Raw genomic sequence first — 23,233 nt, 5'->3', positions numbered from 1 at the left:
TTGCCATAGTTGACCAGCAGCCCAGGCAGATGGCCAGCAACCAAACAGCCCTATTAGCATTTGGTCTGGATTAAATCAAATGCCCGGTGGAGAGCTATCTCTGGAATGGCCCTGGAAGGAGATATGGGAGAAGAGCGGGGAGGAGCTGGTGTTGGGAGTAGGGCTGGGTGTGGAGTGCGTGGAGCGGTCGGTGCTGCTTTGGAACCGGTTCAGTGATTTGAAGTGTGATAGTGAATCTGGCTGGATTCCTCCACACAGACTGGCATCTTCAGCTTAACGATGATGAGATATTATTTTATATTGAAGACATTTGCATAAACCAGATTAAGTCTTTGTTCACAGAACTGGTCATGTGATCTACAGGCAACTGTAATGTCCAATAGTATTTATTTCTAGGGATGTTATGTAGTTATTTATTTTCGGTCTGCCATGAACGAAAACCACATCCCAGTAGCAGAAAATCATCTTCTTCCTCTTCGCTGCCCAAAACCGAAAAACTGAGAGAACAAACTTCTTCTGTTATAATGGCTCTGTTTTAACGTGTGAAACCCCTTAAGTTGGCAGTCAGAACCGCCTGGGCCTAAACCCGCTCAAATCTGTGGAGATGACTGGACTGGAAAAAGACCCCGACCCTCAGCAGAACAGTCCCTACAGTGGATTCATTCAGGTTCCTGGGATCCACAAAATGCAGAAAAAAGCCTTTAACCTCCAGTAATCTGTTGATCTTTTACAAGAGGTCACATCCAGCTGTCTGCATGGCTACGGCAGGTTCATATTCATTGATGTGGTATTCTTCCATGTATCTCTTAGTACAATTACAAGTGTAATGGGACCCAAACAGGATAAGCACAAAAAATATATATATACGATGAAATAATGTTTATTTTACTTAAGATGAAGGCAGAGAGGCTAACACCTTTTGTTTCTGCAAAAACTAAATTCAAACCAAGATGAAATATCCTTTTTTTCCCCTGCATATTAAAAAGATAATTCTTAAATCTTTCCTTTGTTTCTAGACAAATGTACATGATGTAAATTAGGTTGACCAGATTTGAGCTATTTGAGCGTAGCTGTACAACATAGTGGCATACAGTAGTTTCCTTAATTGTTAAAACATTCCCATCCTTGTTTTTACCTCCCGTGATACTAATTTTGATATATGTGAATTATTTGAGGCTTGATATATTCATTCCCTTCAAAAGAAAATGCTTGTGTTCCCGATGTTTATAAACTGAGTGCAGTGTGACAGGTTGATGCAACCAAAAATTCAACTCAGAAAGCTCCGAAAACAAGCACGGAGAGTTGAACCAAAACACAAGGGTACATGGGCAGGTATATTTGGAACAAGAAAACATGTGAATGAACAGAAACAAACAGAGAGAAACAGAAACCAAAGGCGAAGACGGTTCAATATACACACTGAGGCTAATAGGACAGTGTATACTTAGTGTTCAGAATCGGTCCTTTTCCTCATTCTTTATTTTGCACATTCTTCTTTGCATTTCAGCCGTTTCAGTATCTCCCTCAGGTTCTCTCCATTTCTACTGGAGGTAATAGAATAAGCTTGGATTTAGGTTCAGGAAAGCCCAAACAATAAAGCAGCGACAAAGCTAATAAACAGAACAGTTAAAATAATGCAGGTTAAGAAAAAAGTAACATCATGCTTGCTTTCATTGGACTTGTTACTATTTGCATTTAGCTCTTTCCACTGGACTCTGATTCAGTCTGTTCTATTAAAGTGGCCCCTGCAGTGTTTACAGCCTGACTGTTCGTGCCAGAACAAATGAGTGGTGGACCGGCAGGTTCCTCGTGTTAACAGAATACAATAGTGCTGACATGCACAGATTCAGTCTGCAACCAATAAAATAAATAAATAAATAAAAATGAGGATGATTTGATGTTGAATAATCTGGTGTATTTACAGATGGTCAGGTGTTTTCTTAAATGTTTGCATGTATCACGTTTCTTCTGAGTAAATCATTCAGTTTTTATCCCACAGGGGGGTAAAGATTGTCAGATTATTACATACAATGAACCTGGGAGGCAGCTGAGTTATTTCTGACTTGTAGATGGAAAGTATGTACTGCATGATGCAATAAATCCAACATTTACCTTAAGACAGAAATTAAAAAGGGGGTTTATTTTGTAAGACATGCACATGGGCAGTTCTTTTTAATATATATATATATACACACACACACATATATATTTCTTGAGCTTAAATCATGAGCCAAGAGGCGCAAAGCGGGAAAGAGCTACAGTCGAGAGAGAAAGTCAGTGACCTGTCATGTTTTAGTGATCCCATTTTTTTTTCCCCCTCGCACACGCTCGTGCGTGTTTGGCCTTCGTGCACGTTAATCTGAACTGATTGCATGTCCACTTACATAAATTATGGACTGTGCTGGATGCATTATTTACTCAGCAGAATTTAAAAGGCATGCCAGGCTGCTGGATGCCATCACAACATTGCGAAAGACACACACTAGGACATCTAGCTGGAACGTAGCAGGATGAACAGAAAAAGGAGCAGTTGTCCTGTATACGCCAATACTTTCACAGTGAGTTTTTCCCAATTCTCCCTCTTGCTGCTTTCCTTCAAATTTATATTTGCAGACATTTTCCTTCCTTCAGTTACTCAGTGCGTTCATCCACCTTGATTATCCATTTTGCTCCTCTCCTATAGCCTCTTATTCCTCACTTCCTGCACCGTTGTCTCCTCCTCATCTCATCTCCCTGTATCGCTCTGAAATCTCCTTACCCTCAGGGTTCACCATCAGTTTCATTTTGTTTTTACCTTTGTGCATCTCTTCTCCCCCCGTCTGCCCTCGCTCCACCTTGCTAAATTGGCTTAATCCCATTCCCCCATTCGTTCCACTCCCAGCCGTACTAAAAGCCCCTGCACTGTTTCCGTTTATCCGTCCTTCCTTGGTCTACTTGTGGTGGGATTCTCCTCATTCACGGTTGTGTCCAGCTTGCCTGTGCCGTGGCTCTTCTCTCACTGCCTTGGTTTCTGCTCCTCTCTGCATTTTGCATCAGATGAGATGGGACCTGAAGGGAGGCCAGAAAACAGTGGGATTAGACTGCAACAATATTTTGACAAGACACGGTTGCAGAGTAAGCAGAGGGACGGTAAAATACACGGGGAGATAAAGAGACGCTGACCTGCGGGAGGACGAGTCGCACATGTGAGAAAGTATTATATACAATCCCAAACACCAGAGATGGTACAACTACTTATGTTATACATTTTACACCTGTAGGGCACTGGAAAAACCCTCATGCACTGACTTAGTTTGGTCAGAAGGATTGTCAGAATTTGATATATTTTGCCTGATTTAAAAACAAAGCAGATGCTTGAACAAATTGCTTCCTGGGTCCTGTGTCCCTGCAGCTAAGTCAGGGCCAAAAGTTTGGTTAAGATTTTAAAATGACAGCTCAGATTTTGATCTGAAACGTTGTAACTTAACATGAACTGATGCAAACTTCTCAATCTTTAACTGAAACAAACTTTCCCTGCACTTGCTTTTACTTTTGGCCTGGATTTCACTCCATACATGCATGCATCGTTATATAAATTCATTATTCTGAGCTTTTTTTTCCCCTCCTTCCTTGTGGCATTATTTTTGGAAGCATCCTTTATGTAAGTGTGTGTGTATGACAGCTAACAGCTAAGATACTGCGCAGGACCCTCAAACTCCCAGGCCTCTGGTAGAGGACCCGAGCTTGAGGATGACAGATACCACCCCATGAGGATGAGAGGGACATATTTTTACATGTATATATATATATATAAAAACATGGCATTTACACCATCCATGTCCGTACTAAAAGTCTGAACCACATTATAAAGTAAATAAGTCGCAGAGATACAACTGACTTTTTTTATGACAATATTCTCTCCGCTACGTCTTTTCATTTCAACGCGGGGATCATGTCTTCCCCCTACCTTCAAGTCAGTAGTAAAGCTCAAATCTGTATGCAAGGCGCCACAGTGGTGCGACTTCTTGCAGCAAAACATCCCAAGCTTTGCTAGAACTTTTGGACTCCGAGTGCCAGGTCCAGAGGCAGGTGAGGAGAAGGCCTCAGGAACGGACACAGAGAGAATTTAAAGAGCCAGAAGAGAAACCACAACTCTCCCCATGCACATCCAGCTCCCTCAATCCTGGCTACAGCGCGGTCGACTTAACACCTAAATATAGAGCGTGCTGGCTATTCATGTAGCGTTATTGCGACGCTAATGCCAGCAATCGCGGATTTTGGAGGGTTAGCCGGGCCTTCTAGCGCGGCCGCCGGCTCCTGAATATGCATGGCACCGAGCAGGGAGAAGAGAGCGCCAGGCGAGACACAGAGGATTTGATGTTCAATAAAAGAGAAAGCCTTTGACATGGAATACGAGCGGGGCCCAGCCTCAATATAAAAGAACCAGGAGGGGAATTAGATGGATGGAGAATTCCTTCAGAAGTACAGACAGAGGAGAGGCAGAAAAGAGAGTTATGAGAAAAGGAAGGGGGATATTTGAGTGTTTCAGAGTGTGTATGTGTGGAGTACGAGTGAAGTGACAGAAAAGCAAGCAGAGATGTACACACACTATTTTTTTTTTTTTTTTATTTAAAGTGGAGACATTCCTCTCCGCGCCCTCTTTGACAGAGTATGGATAATACAAACCTATGATACATCATAAGCAAGTCATTGAAAAGTCTCACTGCAGCTGCTCTCCTCCAACTCTTTAAAAAGCTCCACGGCTCCAAGTCCCCGCTCTCACGCGCTTCCCACCAACTTCCTCCCAGCTTCACGTGGCTTTTAAAGATTACCTTTTAAAGTCGGCGCGTCGCTTCACGTGCTCTTCAAATTAGACGGGGGAGGGGGAGGGGGGCCCCACAGGTCAGCCTCATTACACATGCCATTAGCAGCCATGCACTGAGGTTGTACGAGGAAATTTGTTGTTCAAGGGGCCGCTAAGTGATGGTGGGTAATCCTCGTAGAGAAGAGCACTAACTAAATGGCCCAAATGAGGCATTTCCTCATCTCTTAGTGGTGTTACACTCTGTAAAGAGTTTAGTTGAATAATATGCAATACATAAAAGCTGCTCAAAGGTTCCTCCTGTTAAGAGCATCTCTTGCCATTGTCACCTCAGTACTTGCTGTTGGTGTTTCAGGCTTTGAGTTTTTTTGTAGGTCTCCTAAGTTCAGAGGAAGAAACTTCTAACCCTCTAGTTCGTGGCCAAACCTGCTCTACCTACTGAGCCACAGCCACTCCAAGATGGTCAGAGTTAACTTCTCTTGTCAATGGATGAGAGGATGAGATGTTACAATCACTTGTGCCAAGATACGAGGCAAAACGCATTTAGAATCCCAGTCCAACTAAAAACCGACCAGCAGGCTAGCAGTCAGCTAGCAACTAGCAACCAGCAAGAAGACACCAGCTAACTAGCTTAGCCAACAGCAGTAGGTAAGAGGTGATGAGATATGCGACTACATGTCAACCAACACTTCTGGAAAACACAATGCAAGACATATATATTTTTTAAATTTTGTTGTTCCATGCATCTGATTTCCATCTGACAATAATTGCTTTGTGTTTGCTCAGAAATAAAGCAAGATGCAAAGAAAAACATCACTCTCAACAAGAAACCACAAACTAATTCAAATCAAAAGTTAAAAATCCAATCAGCTTTATTTGTCATGTGTATGTGTACACAAACGCAAGGAATTTGTTGATTCAAAGTAAGCACACTTGAACCAATGTGCATCCATGCAGCTGCCTTGGGAGCTTTTTTTTTTTAAAAAAAAAAACTTGATGAAAATGTCTCAATCATGGACATTGGGGGTAGTGAACTAGTGATGTCACCATCCCCAAAAGCTCCTTCTCAAACACCGCTTGAACTCAGCCTCAGCATTGCTCTAGATTTTACTGCACGCTAAACAACTGCGCCACTGGAACTCAAAGATGGTCTTGGTGTCACAGTGACATGCTTAAGTATCTAGTCATGTTAAATCGGATGCTCTGGAGGAAGACTTCCTAGAGTCAGCCAGGGGTGATTTGGCTTTGACCTAAAAACCTAAATATGTTCGCAGGAGTACTCAGAGAAAACAGGTTATTGTTGCATGCAGACTTGGTATCATGGTTTCAGTCAGTTTAGCCTTTGGATGGGAGAATGCATTTGAATTCAGGAGTACACAAGTTGCAGGGTTTCCAAAACAGGAGCTTGTGCAACTGGCCCACAGTAACCACGATTTAATATGGGTATGCACAACATTTCTCATGACCTTACATGTATGACCAAAGCTGGAGGTAGTCTCCTAACCAGGACACTCTTTGAGCTAATTTAGTAAATACAATTAAATATGGTAACAGATTATACAATATTTGCCTGAAAGGGACCCCTACTCACTCCCTTTATTTTATCTGATGTTACTGTTGAGACCTGCAGACAGAATCTGGGATGTATTATAATTCCCAGACGCTTCATACTGAAGGAAGAGTCAGATTTCTACTTTTCTTGATGAGTTTGACATCATCTACAACATTCACTATGTCTCCATGATGTTGACCTGTTGGAACACAGCACATTTCTAACTGAAAGAGGACAAAAAAAATGTTGAGGCTGATCAGTGTCGTCTGTTCTCTGCCTTTTTCTGATCCATGATGAATATCAGAAAGTTTGTGAAAGATGGCGAAACTATCCAGCCAAACCAGTTTTCCTAAAGTGACAGTGTTTCATAAGAGACAAATATTGTGATGTTTGAACCAGGGTAATGGGTGAAATTGCATTAGCGTGTTTAAAATCCAGGTCTAAAGACTTGTGTCAGGATGAGACCTCCCCCGAATACACTAACGCATGACTTGGTGCAGGGACAGCATTGACATTCATGCTCAGATTTCCATACATACTGTATAATGCACAGTCACGGATGCAGAAGGAGAGAGGATGTCTTCTCGGGCCTGTTGGGGATGGCATGCGTGTGCTGTGGTCGGGGCAAGTTCCATATTAAGTGTGTTTTCCGTTGCAATTAAGGCTTTGGCCTGATCCCTTCTGACACGGTAATTGTTATTTCAAACTCAAATTAATAAATCATGGACATCTAGTTAAGAATTAAAATAGGTCTCCACCACTGCTGCAGCCTGGGCTAACCTCCACAGCCCAGTCCCTGCACAACCACACACACAAACACGCAAACATTATCCCTGCATTTTCTCCCATGCAAACACATTCCCTACATAATCATACAACATACACGTTTACAGCACACACATTTGTATATGCATACCTGCTACAGACATACAAATTTCCATTTTCATACATTCAATGTAAATTTTTAAGAATGAGAATGTCTGGACTGGAGCCACATTCATCAGAAATCATGGACATGCACAGGGCTACAGCCTCGGTTTACCGTGCAACCGTGCAGCCAAGTGAGCGTCGGAAGTTACCCTGAGTCAAATGATCAAATATTTACACCATGGCATATCTTTCCACAGAAACATTTCACTAAGAAAACAGGGACAGAAAAGATAATTACAGTTGCGCTGAAAATAAAATGGCTCGAACAAATGCAGGAAGAACATATGGCAGAAGGAGGATTGGAACTGGTGAACATTGTTTAGAAGAGAATGCAGGAGAGAATTTAAGTTTAGTTTTCAAATGGAAATTATGGGCATGTTTGTATATTTGCATACAGATCAGGGACAGGAGATCACAAGTGGTAACTTGAGATGGAAGAGGAGGCGCATTATAATGCCAGGTGTGAACCGAGGTACTTAGAGCTGTCCACTTGTGATTGCTTCATCCAGGATGAATGTTAATACCAGGAAGGAACAAGTGGCTAAATTCATAATTTTGTAAATTGCAAAGAGTTTTTTGAGATTTAAATGCCTGGGACAAATGAAAACATGGTGTCTTCAGTGGATATAAAAGAGCTAACATAACAAATTCAACCAATCTTCCACATAAATCTTTATATTTATGAGCATTATCCAGAAACTACTGTAATTTCTAAAACATACATACACCGGCCAGCCACAGCAAAACGGAGGCCCTCCCCTTAAAGACCCCCCCACTAACAGCATTCTGTTACCAGACACCAGAGGACACCCTCAGAAGGCCCATATATATTCTCTGAGTCACAACCGATTTGGAGGCACAATGGAGGCACAATATTGGGAAGGTGGTCATAATGTTATGCCTGATCAGTGTATGTTGCAAATACAAAAGTACAATGAAAAGTGTTTAACTCAAAAGGTAATTGGCTTTATTGTGCAAATACTTCCACCTTAAACCATTGATATTCCGTTTAGCGCAGATTGTCTTAGTAAGTTCTGATGTGCCTTAGCTCCTTAAATGTGCAAATTATGGAGCTAACAGTTTTAATTTCATAGCTAATTCATAGCTAAAATTTATTAAGCTCAATAACTTTTGGTGCTGAAATTATATGAACAATGTGCTGCATGTCATATACAAATTTGAATCCAGGCTGCTCATGATATAGTCAGGGGCTGCTTGGTTTTATCGTTGGATACAAGTGCAGGACAGAAGTGCGATGAGGCCGAGGTACAAAAAGGGTTTTACTGACACAAAGCTCTGCGAATGGCAGGAAATCCAAAACTCAAACATCACACACCAACGCAGAAACATGGCTTGAGGTCAAAAATGTGGCATTGTGACATAAATCATGACTTGGAGAAGACAAGGCAAGGAGACAAAAACATGGGGACACAAAATATGAACCCAAGGAACTTCACATTATAAGACAGGAAACTCAAAACATGTTCAAACATTTTACACTTTCAACACCGAGATGACTAAACTTATGTGACAGCTCATGGAGAAAAACATCAGTCTTAGAAAGTAAGATTAAAATAAATGCATATTAACACGTATTAATCTCAGCGTCATGATTAATCAGATTAAAAGTTTTAACCCAATGAAGCATCTGCAGCAGAATGACTCTGAACTTAGTTTGTCCAAGTAGAGTTACTGTGACAATGAACAAATATGCAGTTGATTTGGTAGTGACAAGCAGCAGAATCAAACCATAAAGACGAGAGTTTGTAAGTGCAAAAAAAAAAAAAAAAAAAAAAAGACGGAACACACATAAAGCCACATAAAGTATAGTCACAATCTGCACGAAGAAGTTTTCTTTTCTTCGAAGCACTTCCAGCTTAAAATAGCACATTTACATGAAGCATACGTTAGTCTGGGATTCTGCTAGCACTTGGTCTAACGCATCGCCCAGTTTGAGACAAACCAAGACAAAGAAGACAAACTGACAATGCTGGCTGCAAGTATGTGTCCACTCCTGTAACCACTGTTCCGTGTAGGACACTGTTCTCAGTTACAGCAACGTTGTAAACAAAAAGCGTTCCGCTCTCCTCTCGTTGGGCATTGCAAATAAGTTAGTTTGTCTTAGTAGCAACAGGGACACGTTAATGTGGATAAACGTCGGCTTAAAAAATGTTGACTTGTTTCAAGTTGTTTTGTTGAAACTGTTGAATTCCCTTCTTTCTTGAGTCTGTTTACTCGTGCAAAACGAATTGAAATTAACAGATTAAAAACTAATGATACTTAATCGCGATTAATCAAAATTAATCCACAGCAACACTGTGATTAATCTGATTAAAACTTTTAATCGTTTGACAGCACTGAAATTTACAGACACGGTATTTGTATATAGATGTGCAAATGCATGTATATTTTCCAGCCAAATTCTGTGTGTAGTACACAAGCTCAAACTGCAAACATCCCATAGTCAAAGGCAAATATACTGTACATACGAGGATCATCTGAGCAAGCACACACTTTGCCAAGACACCATCTGAAGGTGTGTGTCCGTGTAGAGTTTACAAGAGACACACGAAATAAATCTGAGCTGGAGGGAGGAGGAAAAGAAAACATCCTCTATGGACTCTCTCTTACTGACCCTCTATCATCCACCGTCTTCTTAGCCATCTCACCTCTTGTCCTGCAACCGTATCACATTCTCTGTAACCTATTCCCCTTTTCCCCTTCCGTCTCAAACTAAACGTCCCCTCCCTGTAATGTCCATCCCTCCCTCCCTGGCTCAGTCCTCCCGTGAACTCAGCCTCCATGTCTCTCTCCATCCTATGTACATGTGAAGACTGGTGGGCCAATACAAAATTTATGCCGAATAATGTGTATGGTGGCCACATCTTATTCTGTCTCCTCTGTCCGCCACTGCCCCCCCTCCAAAAAATAAAAATACACTCACACACGCGGTCTCCTGTGGTCGACACAGAGCACTTTAGCTATCACTGTGGATTAGCCTGAGACCTGTAATGCACCTTTAAGTACGCCAGGGCCCTTTTAAGCCACAAGCCACACAAAAACACAAGTTCACGTGGACACGAGCTTAAAATACACAGCACACACAGAGTCAGGGGGTACAATGTCATCCACTGCGTGTGTGTGTGTGTGTGTAGAAATACAGACAAACAGAGACACGTATTACCTTCGTGTACATACTCTTTAACGTACACATTGGTTCACACTCAAAAGCTACACAACACTCATGAACATGTGCTAGACCATAAATAAACGCAAAACCGCACACTGCCACTATTTTTTATTTTAAAGCGCTCCCTACTCGAACATCCTGAGCAGCCAAGGATAGGACGAGGAGGGGGATGTAGATGGACAGATGGATGGATTGAGAGACGAGGCAAAGGTTCTCAAGTGCACTCTACACGTACTGTACATTTAGATTGGATTCAGCACAGAAAAGTGAAGGTGACGCAATTGAGAAGAGAGAAGCTACATGTATAAAGCCGGCGGGTGATAATGTATGAGGCTGGTAATGAGGGTTTTCAGTATCAGAACAAGTAGGCACTACGAAAGACAGGGGGTTCATACGTTCATCAAGTCCAACCTCCACATGTTGATCACTGTTCCTCAAAAAACAGCTAGTACTTTACTCCAACTCGGAATTTACGAGTTCCAAGTTGGAATTTTCAACTGAAACCCGAAGTCAGATTTCCGACCCAGAAAGTCGTAGAATCCTCACTACCCCCAACTAGAGTTACCAAGATGGCCGCCCGGTGTGTAAACAGTAATTAAAAGCTCCTATAATATTCAGTTTATTAGCACTTATGATTAGTTGTTGTTGCATTAAATTGGTCATACAGACAGTACATACATATGTTGAAATGCTGTTATAGTGTAATTTAAGGTTTTCATGCGTTATGTGATAAAAGCAATAGCAAAAAAGTGAGAAACACCATCGTGGTAAACTGTGATTAATAGTGTATTTTTCTGCATTTATATTAAACAATTAAAATTTTTGAATATTTTTATGATATATATTTATATTTATACCTTGTGTGGTCTGGTTGGTTTGAGTTATCTGTTCGATTTAAAATATCTGTTTCTTAAATGGCATACATTCAAGTTTATAGAAATATTATGAAGAATTTTTAATCTTGTGAAGATATTGAACACACCAGATTATATTCAGACAAGGCAAGACCTTTCATGGTCCATATAGTTTTCCAACTTCTGTAACTGGAACACCGATAACTCAGATGTGACGTCATTCCCAGTGCCCAGTTTCCGCCCTCCAGAGTAAATGGAACGCGCCATTTATTTGTAATTATTTGGAACTGGGATCACATCGAGCATCTCACCAGGCCCGACCCGTGAGCTTGCCGCTGCCTTTTCACGTATGAACTGTCAGGTACTCACATCTGACTGAAGCAGTGCAGTATTTCTCAATTCACGCTACTGCAAACGTTCATCAGGGAGACTGTTTGGCTTTAGGCTTCATCTTGTGTACCTGTTCGCGGTGGGTGCAGCTGTGGGACGTGAATCCACAGATTACAAGGTCTCTAAAATGAAGTCAGGGTGGAGATAAATAACAATAATAATATCTTCAGATCCAATCTCTGTGGTAGAACGGGGGTGAATATGATTTGAATTCCAGGTGTGTGCAGATGTGTTTAACCCTAGAACACCAACGTCAGGTGATGTTCACCCATGTGATTTTCGTTGTGTTGTCAGATCGATGATTTTTATGGTTTTTTGTTTTTAATTGAACATGTAATAATAATAATAATAAACGGCATTCCACAGCCTCGGTGCAGTAGATGAAAAGCCCTATCACTCATGCTACGGAGCTTGGTTCTGGGGGATTGGGGGGTGTTTGAAGTTGCAGAATGGAAGGTTCGTGAGGAGGTCAGGGTGTCATGACTATGTCTGTCTTTTCCCTGTTTTGAGTTTCCAGTTTTGTTTTGTTAAGTTCCTTGGTTTCATGTCTTGGCCTCTTCATGTTTTCTGTTGATTGCTCATTGGTTTCTCCCACTGTGATTGGGTCAGGGTTAGGGTTTGATGTCAAAGAACCTTTTCTTGTTGTATACGGTTCTTTGGGGGACATGAATTTCAAAAAGGTTCCATTGAGAATTGAATAAGTTTCTCTGAAAAACAGGATAACAAATAGTTCTTTGAAGAACCAAGAGGCAAACGGTTCCTTGCAGAACTCGCCTTGATGCCCAATGGCAACAATGTGAAGAACCCCTTTTAGTTCTTTAAAGAACTGGACAATGATGGTTCTTTGAAAACCCAACAGGCAAAATGTTCCTTAAAGTACTTTAAAATGTTCCCCTATGGCTTTGATGCAAAGAAACACTTTTGGTTCCAATTTGAACCTTTATTTTTAAGGGTCCATTTAGCTCCATGAATATGGGTCATTGTGCCGTCTTTGATCTCCACTGTAATTAGTTTATGTTTCAGGATGTCATTAGAACTTAGTGGGATATGATGGTTTTGTCTTTCTGATCAATTATAGTGCAAATGATATCCATTATCATTACTATGTCCACTTAGAAACCCTCGTCCCAGAAAAAAAGGGATTTTTTGAAGAAAACCATGGAAGAGGAACTTCTGAGTTGTTGAAAGAGAATCTTGGGTGTTTATCTAGTTTTCCAGCAAGTTTCATGCTTTCAGAAATTATTGTATATGTCAAGGAGGGTAGGGGGTGAGGAGTTGAGGACCCAGATGCAGGACTAATGGATGAGGCAGGCAGGGAATTCAAACAAAAGGTATTTAACAACTAACCAAAGGCGCTGCATACGGCAGGAAAACCAAAAAACTAAAATTAAAAAGACACAGCATGGAAAACCAAGGAACAATGAAACATGGAACAAGACAAGGAAAATAGCATGGAGACATTAAATGACGCAACAAGAAGCAAAAGGAAAGGCAGGGCTATATATACACTGAAGAGGGCTCAGGGCTGATAGGACACAGGTGAAACAGATCAGGACAATCACAGCAGGTGAGACAACTTAACAATCAAGAGACAAAGAGGCACAAGACAGAAAATCTACAACTTAAGAAAATAAAACATTAAACACAACACATGACACAGACAGACATGACAAAGCACAAGGACACACGACAGGTTTAAATGGTTACATATAGAAATGATGCCATGGAAAAATAATTGTATGAATGAGTACAAAAGATAAGTGATTCTGTTTTTCTTTCCTTTCTACTCTAAATAATGAATCCTTGTTTAAACCTGTGTGTTTGCTACACAGGAAATGCTATTCCTCACACACCAACAGTTCCAAAGTCTTAAAGATGGTCTTTCTTTATCTTAAAGAATACAATGGTTAGCCTGTGCGATGGTGTCCTGGGATTGTCTTGCAGAACTCCAGTTGACCCCATTAAAAAGTTTGCATGAATGTGCTTGTACATGCGTATGTGGTGTGCACGAGCGTGTTGCCTGTGGAGAGTGTTGGAGTGGATCAAAAGGGCTTTGAAATGTGTTTTGGCTGGCCATGACAGATCAGTGGGCGACAATCCGCAAAGTGGCCCCCGAGAACCCCCCGTGGATGACCCCACATCTAGACTGAATGCCACTCCCTAATCCAGTGTGTCACCTCGCACACCCGGGCCCTTCACCTCCCGACGGAGAGGAGAATCAAAGAGAAAGGAGGCCTCTCGCTGCCCTCACTCCCTGAGAAAATACAGCGGTGGAGAGATGACCTTATAAGACGGAGCAGATGAGATCAGATGGTGAAGATGACGGGTCAGAGAGAGTGGAGGGGGTAAAAATAAAATAAAATGACCAAAAAAAAAAAAAAAAGTAGAGAGAGAGGGAGAAAGAGGCGGATTAAGGGGAGGGAAAGAAGGGGGCGGAGAGGAGGCAGTGAGGGCAAACAGTGAGTGCAGAGCGTTGTAGTGTGGAGTGTGGGGACCGAGAAGGATTAAGTGGTTATGCTGGGCTCTGTGTGTGCGACTATATGTGTGTGTAGTTGAGCCATAGAGTGGCTACAAAAGGGTTATTCTTATGTCACCAGACACAGTTCATGCACTTCGTGTCAGGAGTTGACGCAAGCGCACACGTGTAATATATAAACTCATCCACTAAATAAAAGCTGTGCTGTAATTTACTAAAACTAAACCACAAAAAGTCACTTCACCGATCCTGTTACGTAAGTAATCACAGATGTTCTTTGAATCGCTCCCTGTGTTATTAGCTTGGCCTGAACTGGTCCAGTTCAGTGTCACAAATACACAAAAATAATTAATCTCCTAAATGTAGGTAGCCATTTCTCTTGCCCAACAAATGAGCAGAAAGAAAAATGTTTCTATTAGTTACTGGCTGAAGTTTGAACAGTTGTAACCATGTAGAAAAACTCTGAACTGGGTCATTATTATAATTTAGAATCGGAGCCATCAAAACGCATTAGAACATGTTCCTCTTAGAGCCACCAACTATTTGACACATGATTAACACACACTTTCTGTTATTGTGAACTCGGCCTGCTGCAGACTTTTGGGAAATCAGGAAGAAGTTCAGTTGAATTTTCCATTTCCATTATTTTTCTTTTTGCAAAATAAAAGTGTGTTTCCAATGAACAGTGTTTTGTGAATGACTGAGCTGTAACATTTATAAAGTCTCGCGATATCCTATAATTGTCTTAAATTCTCGTCACTTTGAGAAACATGGACTTCAAACGAACTGGTCACATGACCGCCTGCGTCATCTCTGCCGACGGGAAAATGCGGAAAAAGTGTTTCCATTGCACTTCTGCGAAAAAAACTTTTATATTGATACAAGACTTCAAGAATGTTACAACTTATTCACAAAACAACTTCCAATGGAAAATGTACAAAGAGCAATGGGAACTTCTGAAATATCTCTTTTATTTTGCGACAAACTGTACTGCTGCCGCATTTGATCTATGACTGTGGAAAACAAGCAGAATCTGAAGTGTGGTCCTAACAGAAGCCAATACGCAGAAATGCATTAATAAACTGATCTTTTGAACGTCAGTTTAAAATCTCTACAATTATTCTAAATCTTAGCGAGTGGTTTGAGTGGTTTTCTGATCAGCTGACATGTTTTGGTTGTAGTTGTGATAAAATTACACTGCAAATTATTTGGGTCTTACCAAGACAAAAAAACTTAGATTTAGAAGTGTACGATAATTTGTCTTGTTTTAAGTGTTAATTTCTTATTTCAAGTGTTTAACTTGCTTATTTCTAGATTTAAAAGTCTTAATTAAAGAAATCTTGTCAAGTGAAATTATCTGGCTGCATGGATGGATAATTTCACTTGCTTTTAGTACCTTTACCCTCAGATTTAGTGTTTTTATCTTGTGTTTTGACCCCTCCTTTTTTGCAGTGCAGAACCACTCAACCTCAATCTGGCAACAGGGTTGTGCATGATATTTGAAAGGCAGTCTGTTATTTGGTCATATTCTGGTAAAATGTATTTAATATTTTGACATGCAATCCTATACAACCAGTTTAAAAAGCTTGAATGGTGTTGGATGTATTGCGCTCCTCCTGTCCTTCCTGTGGTGTTCCTGCATGTGTCTCTGGTTTGTGCTTAATCACCTTAACCAGGCACACCTGGGAAGATGAGAATAAAAGGCCTTCAGACGAAAACTTTTCAGCTGCAGAGGCTCACCATGTCTCACCTGGTTTGTCTCCTTTTTTGTTTGTTTTTAATGAAATAACCCCTTATTTTTCTAACTCTGTCAAGAGTCTCCACTTCATGAGTCTCGAGCCGGGTCACGACGTTGATTACTCAAAAGTTTTTATGAGAGGCACTTGACAGGTTTGACGATGACATCGAAATAAGGAGTGGAGGAGCGTGAAAATCTGGGTCTGGTCTAAGAATTAATTGGTGTCTGTACCAGTTGTGTCTAGTTTCAATTAAAATCAGGGACCTCCTGCTGATTATTTAAAACCATCAGATTAGATTAAAAAAAAAAATGAAATCTAACAATGCTTCTTTTATTTGGGAAAGACCTTCTCTAGAACTTCTGCTAAATTCAGTGCAGTTTAACACTTTCTGTGTTTCAAACAACGAGAGCAAAGGGACGTTTTTACCCATCGTGCCCTTGGAGATCCCTTTCGAAGAGTAATTGTTCAGGGGACGCTCTTCCTCGTAGTAACTGACTGAACTGGCTCCACAGTGAAGACGTGTGGTTAATGGATTGTTTGTTCTGCTCCGGCAGTTCACATGAAGAAGTGGATATAGTTGAGGCCACTTCATAATGCGCTGTTGTGTCCAGTGTGGTGACATGTTTCCAGCTTGAATAAAGGGCCCAGGGATTCAGTGTGACTTCAGGGCAAAAGACTCAGACATCTATTATCGCCGCTTTAAACAGGAAAATGGTGTTTCACTGAAAACTGTGCAGAGAAATACAGAAAACCCTGAACTATAGAACAAAGGTGTGCCCGAGCGCACACATGATGGCTTGTACACAACAACAACATACTGTAAATGGGAAAAATAAAATATAAACACATTTTTTTCCCTCCCCTGTGCTCATTGTTAAAAGCCCATTTTAACATTACCACTCTTTTCAGACAATTTTTTAAGGTTAAAGGTACAGTTTTTGCAGCTTGTTGTCATCTAGTGGCATTTGAGTGACGCACCAAATTGTGCACCACTCATTTTGCAGATATGTTGTGTTATTTTCCACTGTGCAATCTTGGCCGCCGCCCTTGGACATAGCCATCCCACGTGTCATTGTATGGCATTTAATTGAAAGCTTAAAAACAATCCGTATCATGATGAATCAGCTCTGCTTAAAAACATGGAGGGAAACTAATCTCATAATTGGTTACAAATGCACGTTCCACAATGCACAAGTGAAATGTCATTCATATATGAGCAATTTGCAAAACAATTTCACATATGCACATGTAGCATTTAAGAACTATCTGTTTTTATTGCAAATTCACAAATCTGATCGTTTTGAAAGCATATGATGCTTGCTTTCAAAGTTCTCTGATGAATATGCACATCCATGAGAGAAACGCTCAAAAGAAAATGCAAAAATGATCCTTTTAGTAACAGCATTTCCTTCTCCCGAACTGGCCTGAATGAGTTGAAATCTTAAAACGAGTCGTATCAGAACAAGGCCTCTGCAACTTTTCCTGTCCTTCATTCTCATGGCCCCATACAAACAGCGGCTGTGACTTAAGAAACAACGAAGCATGAAGCCACATTCATGCACCAGCAAATTCATATTTTATCTCGTTGTGCTCTTGAACGGAACTAGTTGCAAGAGTGCAGCCTAGTGGTGTTACCAGCTGGCTGAAGGACGGCTTCGTCTAATTCGCGTGGGTTCGTCTAATCAATACATTTTGATGGGACTGAAGTGTCCGCGGTCTGCAGGGATCTTTAAACTGGTTACCATGGTAACCCTCTATGTGCACCCTCTTACGTGAACAAAAACCTCGAGGATAAACCTATTCAAAAAAATAAACAAACATACAGCTCCAGAGCTCAGACAGAATATATATATATATATATATATATATATATATATATATATATATATATATATATATATATATATATATATACATACACACACACACACACACCTACAAGCATCTGAGCTCATCTGCACACACTTGCGCGTCCTTCTCGGACACTGAAATAACTTTGTGCACAAACACACCGCCGTGACCCCAGAGAGCAGGCCAGCTGTGTGTGTGCTGGAGCAATAACCCCGGCGTTAATTATAAATCAATGGGCCAACTGTAAACGCACACAGAGTGCATCTCTGGCACACATGACTTCTTCCATGCATGTCAACATCCATAGGGTATAGAAGCCGTTTAAAGTGCCGGAGCCCCCTGCAATATTCATGGCTGATTATAACAGATGGTAGACACGCACAGCACAGCGCAGCACAACACAACGTACTGATACCGGACAGCGATACGGACACGTACGGAGAGAGGCGGGTTAGGGCCGGGTATAATGAAGTGACTGATAACCACAGCGTGAGAAATAAAACCAGCACAAGATCATTCACGTCAACCAGCTGTTAACCCTTTAAGGGGCGAGGAACCAAATATAATAACTTCCACACACTTTAAAAAAAACAAAAAAATTCTCTTAGTTTTAGGTTAAGAAGCATATTTTCATTCAGCCAATCAGAGAAAGTCAAGAAAACATTTTTCAGGTCTAATCAGAGGTTAAAAATGTACTCACACAGCCTAAATAGTTTTCTTAATCTGATGTGTTCTCTCTGGGTTCTTGGTCCATGTCTGTTCTGATACTGTCTGTCTGTGTCCTTTTTGGTTTGTGTTGACACTGTCTGTCTGTGTCTGGTTCTGTAATTGTCTGTTGTATGAATGTTGATTTAAAGTCATGAAAATTAGCATTTGTGCTAAATTCAATTTAATAAACTAATATTATTAATAATGATGATGTGTTTTTTTTTTTTTCTTATCTTGTGACTCTTGGACAAAATAATTTCCCTGCAGAGTTCAATAAAGTATTTTGAATAGTGTTGAAAGAAAAAGGAAGAAATTAAGAAATTATTTTGTTTTGTTGACTTTTTTTTTTTTCTTGCTTCTTCTTCCTGCTCATCAGATTGTTCTCTTATAAACTGCTCAAGATTTACATCTATACACCAATTCTTTACAAAGGCATGGAGCAGCTTGTCTTTCTGGGGGATTGTTCTGCTTTTATTTGCTGTGGTGGAGATGGACAGACAAGAGAGGGACAGACAGACAAGAGAGGGACAGACAAGCGCCCGTTCACTTCTCTCTTCTCCACTTTACTGCAGATGTTTTGACTGAATGGTTGGTTAGTCCTCTGCTCGGGTTGGAGGTAGGTGGATCTATTCTGGAATATATTACACATATAGTCTACCATCAAACAGGATTGCGTTTACCATGTTCATGAGAGCCCCTCTCGTCTGGTTTTAACCCCATGGGTAGATGAAACACGATTAGTTAACTTTTTGACATTTTCAGAAATGGTGGAGGTGGATTGTGAGTAAATATATTGTAATTTAGTCAGATGGTGTGTTTTCATTGTAACTTAATTGATGGATAGTCTCTCGTCAAATGGATCCCTCTGGGGAGCATTGATTCCCCTCCCCCACGAAAATCGGTTCAAGTGCAATGTCAGAATTTCTGATGTGCTGCATGTTTTGATAAATGAGTCAACTCCTGGTGAATTCTTGTCTAAAATAGTAGACTGGAATCGATGATACTTTTTTTTTTTTAAGTGATATAACAAAGACATAGACAGACAGGTAAGGTATGACTGTTGTGGGTAAACATAAACGCAGTCATACGTAGTTTACGTCAAGGTCTGCAGTGTGGCCTTGATGCAAACCATATGTGGGAGGGAGAAGTGAGGGTTGATGATAACGAGAAATAACTACTTGGACAATTATGGGTGCATATATAACAAAATGCAGTCTGTCACAACTGAGTGTAGAAGGAGACGAGGGAATATGAGAATTGTCCTAGTTTTCCTCTTTTTAACCGTAGCTTAAGGCTCATTTAAGGTGCTGGACATGGACGTAGGAGCCTACGTGACCCTGTTCTCTACTCTTCTGTTACCTTCGTATTCTGTGTTGTGGTTTAACCTGAGTTTAGGTTTGTTGTGTTGCCACAACTCAATAGTTTAGTTACTTCCCACTGTGTTCCTACATTACCTCCAATGACTGAAGTATCCAAAGTACCGATATTTTGATTTGAGAATCGATTTTAGAGCATAAAGACCTGGTATCGGAAGTATCAATATTTCAGGATAGATCCACACATCACTAGCACATCAGGTTACGGCGTTAGGGTCTGGGCTACACCATCACATTGATGTGAAAGTATAAACCACCTATTAGTAAAATATGAATCTGGGCCGTGATACTAGCAGACAGAGAAGCTGTGTACTTGAAGGGAGAGAAGTTCAAGAATTCCTTCCAAAACTTCAAGAAAATGCAGCTGGATTCTTTAAAGTAGTAGTTGTGACGCACATGACATGGACAACACGTCCTTGGCAACACCTGTGGCGCTGGGGAGTCAGTGAGTGTGTTCTGTCATTGTGAAGCACTTTGACCACCAACAGCTAGGAAAGTGCTATACATAAATATAAGACTATTTACTCTTTAACTGTATGCCACAGAAGTCTTCATTAGATGTCAACAGCTGCACTGATGAAACTGGAAGAAATGTTCTAGTTCCATCAGATACATGTGAGACATCTGTTAAACTGTCCTTTGAGTAGTTCGCTTATGTGTGCATGTGTGTGTTGTCTCTGTGCATGTGTGAAACTTGAACTCCATCAAAAAAAACAAAAAGGAAACATGCGTTTTGTAATTCAGCACACATGCATCTGCGGTTTCTGAGTGTTTCAGAGCCCACATCCGTTCCCAAAAGTGGTTGCAGTAAATTCACACAAAAAAAAGAAGGGATCACGAGAGAACGATGACAGGTAAGGTCACCGGCGTGTCACACGGATAACGCTGAAAAAAAATATATATATTAAAAATACGCCTGGGCAAAGGAAACCGGTGGCAGAGCAGCAGCTCGCCCGGACCCCGTCTGCACCTGACCACGCTTCCTACACGTGTCCACACTCGCTTCCTGGTTCCAGACGCACATGTGCACGCTGGAGGAAGTGAAGGCGACCGCAGTGTCAACAGGCAACTGATAGAAAGAAAGCAAGGAGGGAGGGAGGAGAGATAAGAAGAGGGGAAACACACCCCGAATAAATCACCCTCTCTGACAGGGTGGGGGCGGCAGTGAAAGAGGAAGGGGCAGCAAGAGGGAGGAAGCAGCAGATGAAGTGATAGCGCATCTCTTTCCCACATTATTCAGAGTTATGTAACACACCGGAGCGCGCTGGTAGGAGTCATTGTAAACAAATGCAGCCACACATACATTTATGCATTTATGCATCTATAACGCAGACACGCCACAGTGGGCGTCCACACCGAAAATGTATTCGGTCTGAGCTTCCCGCGTGCACGCACACTCCGAGGAAAATTCTCACGCATATACGGTCTGTGGAGACGCGCAAATATGCATACAGATTGCAAGGTTGGAGGAGTTGGAGACATTTCAGGGTGATGAGTTGAGTATGGAAACAATACGAGAGCGCCACAAAGAACAAACACGGGAGGGAGAGGGTGGGCTACGCGATGGAGAGGAGTTGGTGAGAAAAAGGGAAAGCGAAGAAATGACAGACAAAAAACAAAGAGGCAGGGATTGAAGTGAGCGGAGGCATGGGCAGAAAGGGAAGCGACATGGGAAAAGGAGGAGGTATTTTAAGAAAGGTAAAAAGGTTGAAAAGACAGAAGTGGAAAACGCAGCAAAAATAAAAAGGATATACGAAAGCAGACTGCCTCGACAGTGCTAACTCTCAAGCTAACTAATTAGCAAGTCGGCCATTGGAGAGTGAGAATCTGAGCAAGATGGTGAGCAGAGAAAGGAAAGAGCTGACTGATTATTGTTCAATTAGAAAATACTTCTTTTTTTCTGCAGAAAAAACTAAACAAACGAGTAGGTAGAAGGAAAGATCTGGATATCAAGGCAGGCTGAGCAAAAGTGCCAAAGAAAGTGGAGGAGACAGAGGAAAAGGAACACGGAATCAAGGGGAGAGGAGGGACAGAGAAAGTGAAGAGAGACGGGAACAAAGAGGAGAGAGGAGGCTGCCAGCTCCCTCGCTCTCTGTGAAGCTCCTTAAAGGCCTCAGACTCTCATGTATATTAATGGTGCAGCGATATGACAATGGTGACACAAAGCCTGTTTACAGGGAGCTGGCTGGCTGCAGCCAGGTTGAAGCTGTTTAGCATGCAACTCTGGAGGGATTTATCACACTGCACCCATGTCTGGAGCTGCTCAACTTAATACAGCAACACGGCTTTTTGTACAGTGAATTTGCATTTTTACTACTTTTTTTTTCTTTTCATAGTTTTTAGCTGCCGTGCTTATGCAAAGCAACTTAACAGCGACGGCGACATTAGAAGACACTCGAGGATCATTGCTGGGAGATTACAGACAGCCTGCAGGAGGTCAAAGGTCAAGAGTCTTCAACAACAACTTTACAGTCTCAACACTGGTGCAACTTTCAAAGCATAATTTAAGTGTACTTCCCAATGTTTGTCATGATCCTTGTCCTAACTATGGCACTAGGTATATATTATATTAGTTATTGGAAAGTTAACAGTGTGAAGAACAACTGCACCAACAAACCAAGCTAGGGAAAAATTATGATAAGTAGGAAAATCTTGCTGGAAGAGCAAGAAAAGTTGTCAAGCGGTACAAAGCATTGACATAATAAAGAGTACCTCCATTGCTCCCATGTGTGAGCTGGGCATTCGCGGGAGAAAACAGAGGGTTGCAGTAAACAACATGCTTAGCAAGTGAGTGGCTGTGGCTAAGGAGGAAACATGCTAGCTGAGGAGCAAATCTACCAACACTTCCAGCCTGGCTAAAAAGTTAAACTTCATTGGACTTTCTTATTCTCTGAAGAAGGGCTAGCATGTCTCAGAGTCTGGTTTTCAGCACGGTTGTGGTTCAAACACCTCCAAAAATGGCTTCTGGTGGGTTTTTATTTGCGCTTTTCTTGCGAGACTATAGGTTGCAAACTTCTCAAAACGCTGAACCCAAAATAATTCTACTGCTCCAACAGACGTGCATGCTGTCTATCACTAGAAATGGAACATACACTTTAATTAACTAGGCTGTCATTTCCAGAGAATGAGTCATGCCTTAAGTTGAAATAAAAAAGAAAAAATATATATATATATATATCCCCTGTCTATATATTCTATTCACTGGCCCAAAAAAGCTTAAGCCAGTTTTCATATATTAACTCAAGTCTACTTTTATAACTTTATGCTTTATTTTTGACTTTATTTAAAAAAAACACGAACCATGCCATTACCTCTTACAGCCTAGGCCGTTGGGTCCGTGGATTTGTGCTGCTGCAGTCAAACTCT

The 23,233-nt window shown here is 41.2% G+C and overlaps 1 long non-coding RNA gene across 2 annotated transcripts in view; it reads right to left on the bottom strand.

The window, feature by feature from the left end:
- Positions 1–862: 862 nt before the first annotated feature.
- LOC125019305 overlaps positions 863–23,233 on the bottom strand; it is a 275,637-nt gene continuing 253,266 nt past the window's right edge. For both annotated transcript variants that reach the window (XR_007114052.1, XR_007114054.1), the window contains one exon: positions 863–3,048. This is a non-coding gene — a long non-coding RNA (uncharacterized LOC125019305). The remainder of the gene's footprint in view (positions 3,049–23,233) is intronic.

This window comes from Mugil cephalus, chromosome 13, assembly GCF_022458985.1.
Source record: "Mugil cephalus isolate CIBA_MC_2020 chromosome 13, CIBA_Mcephalus_1.1, whole genome shotgun sequence".
Classification (NCBI taxonomy): Eukaryota; Metazoa; Chordata; class Actinopteri; order Mugiliformes; family Mugilidae; genus Mugil; species Mugil cephalus.
The sequence above is the reverse complement of the archived record's forward strand: the minus strand, read 5'-3'. Positions and strand labels throughout refer to the sequence as shown.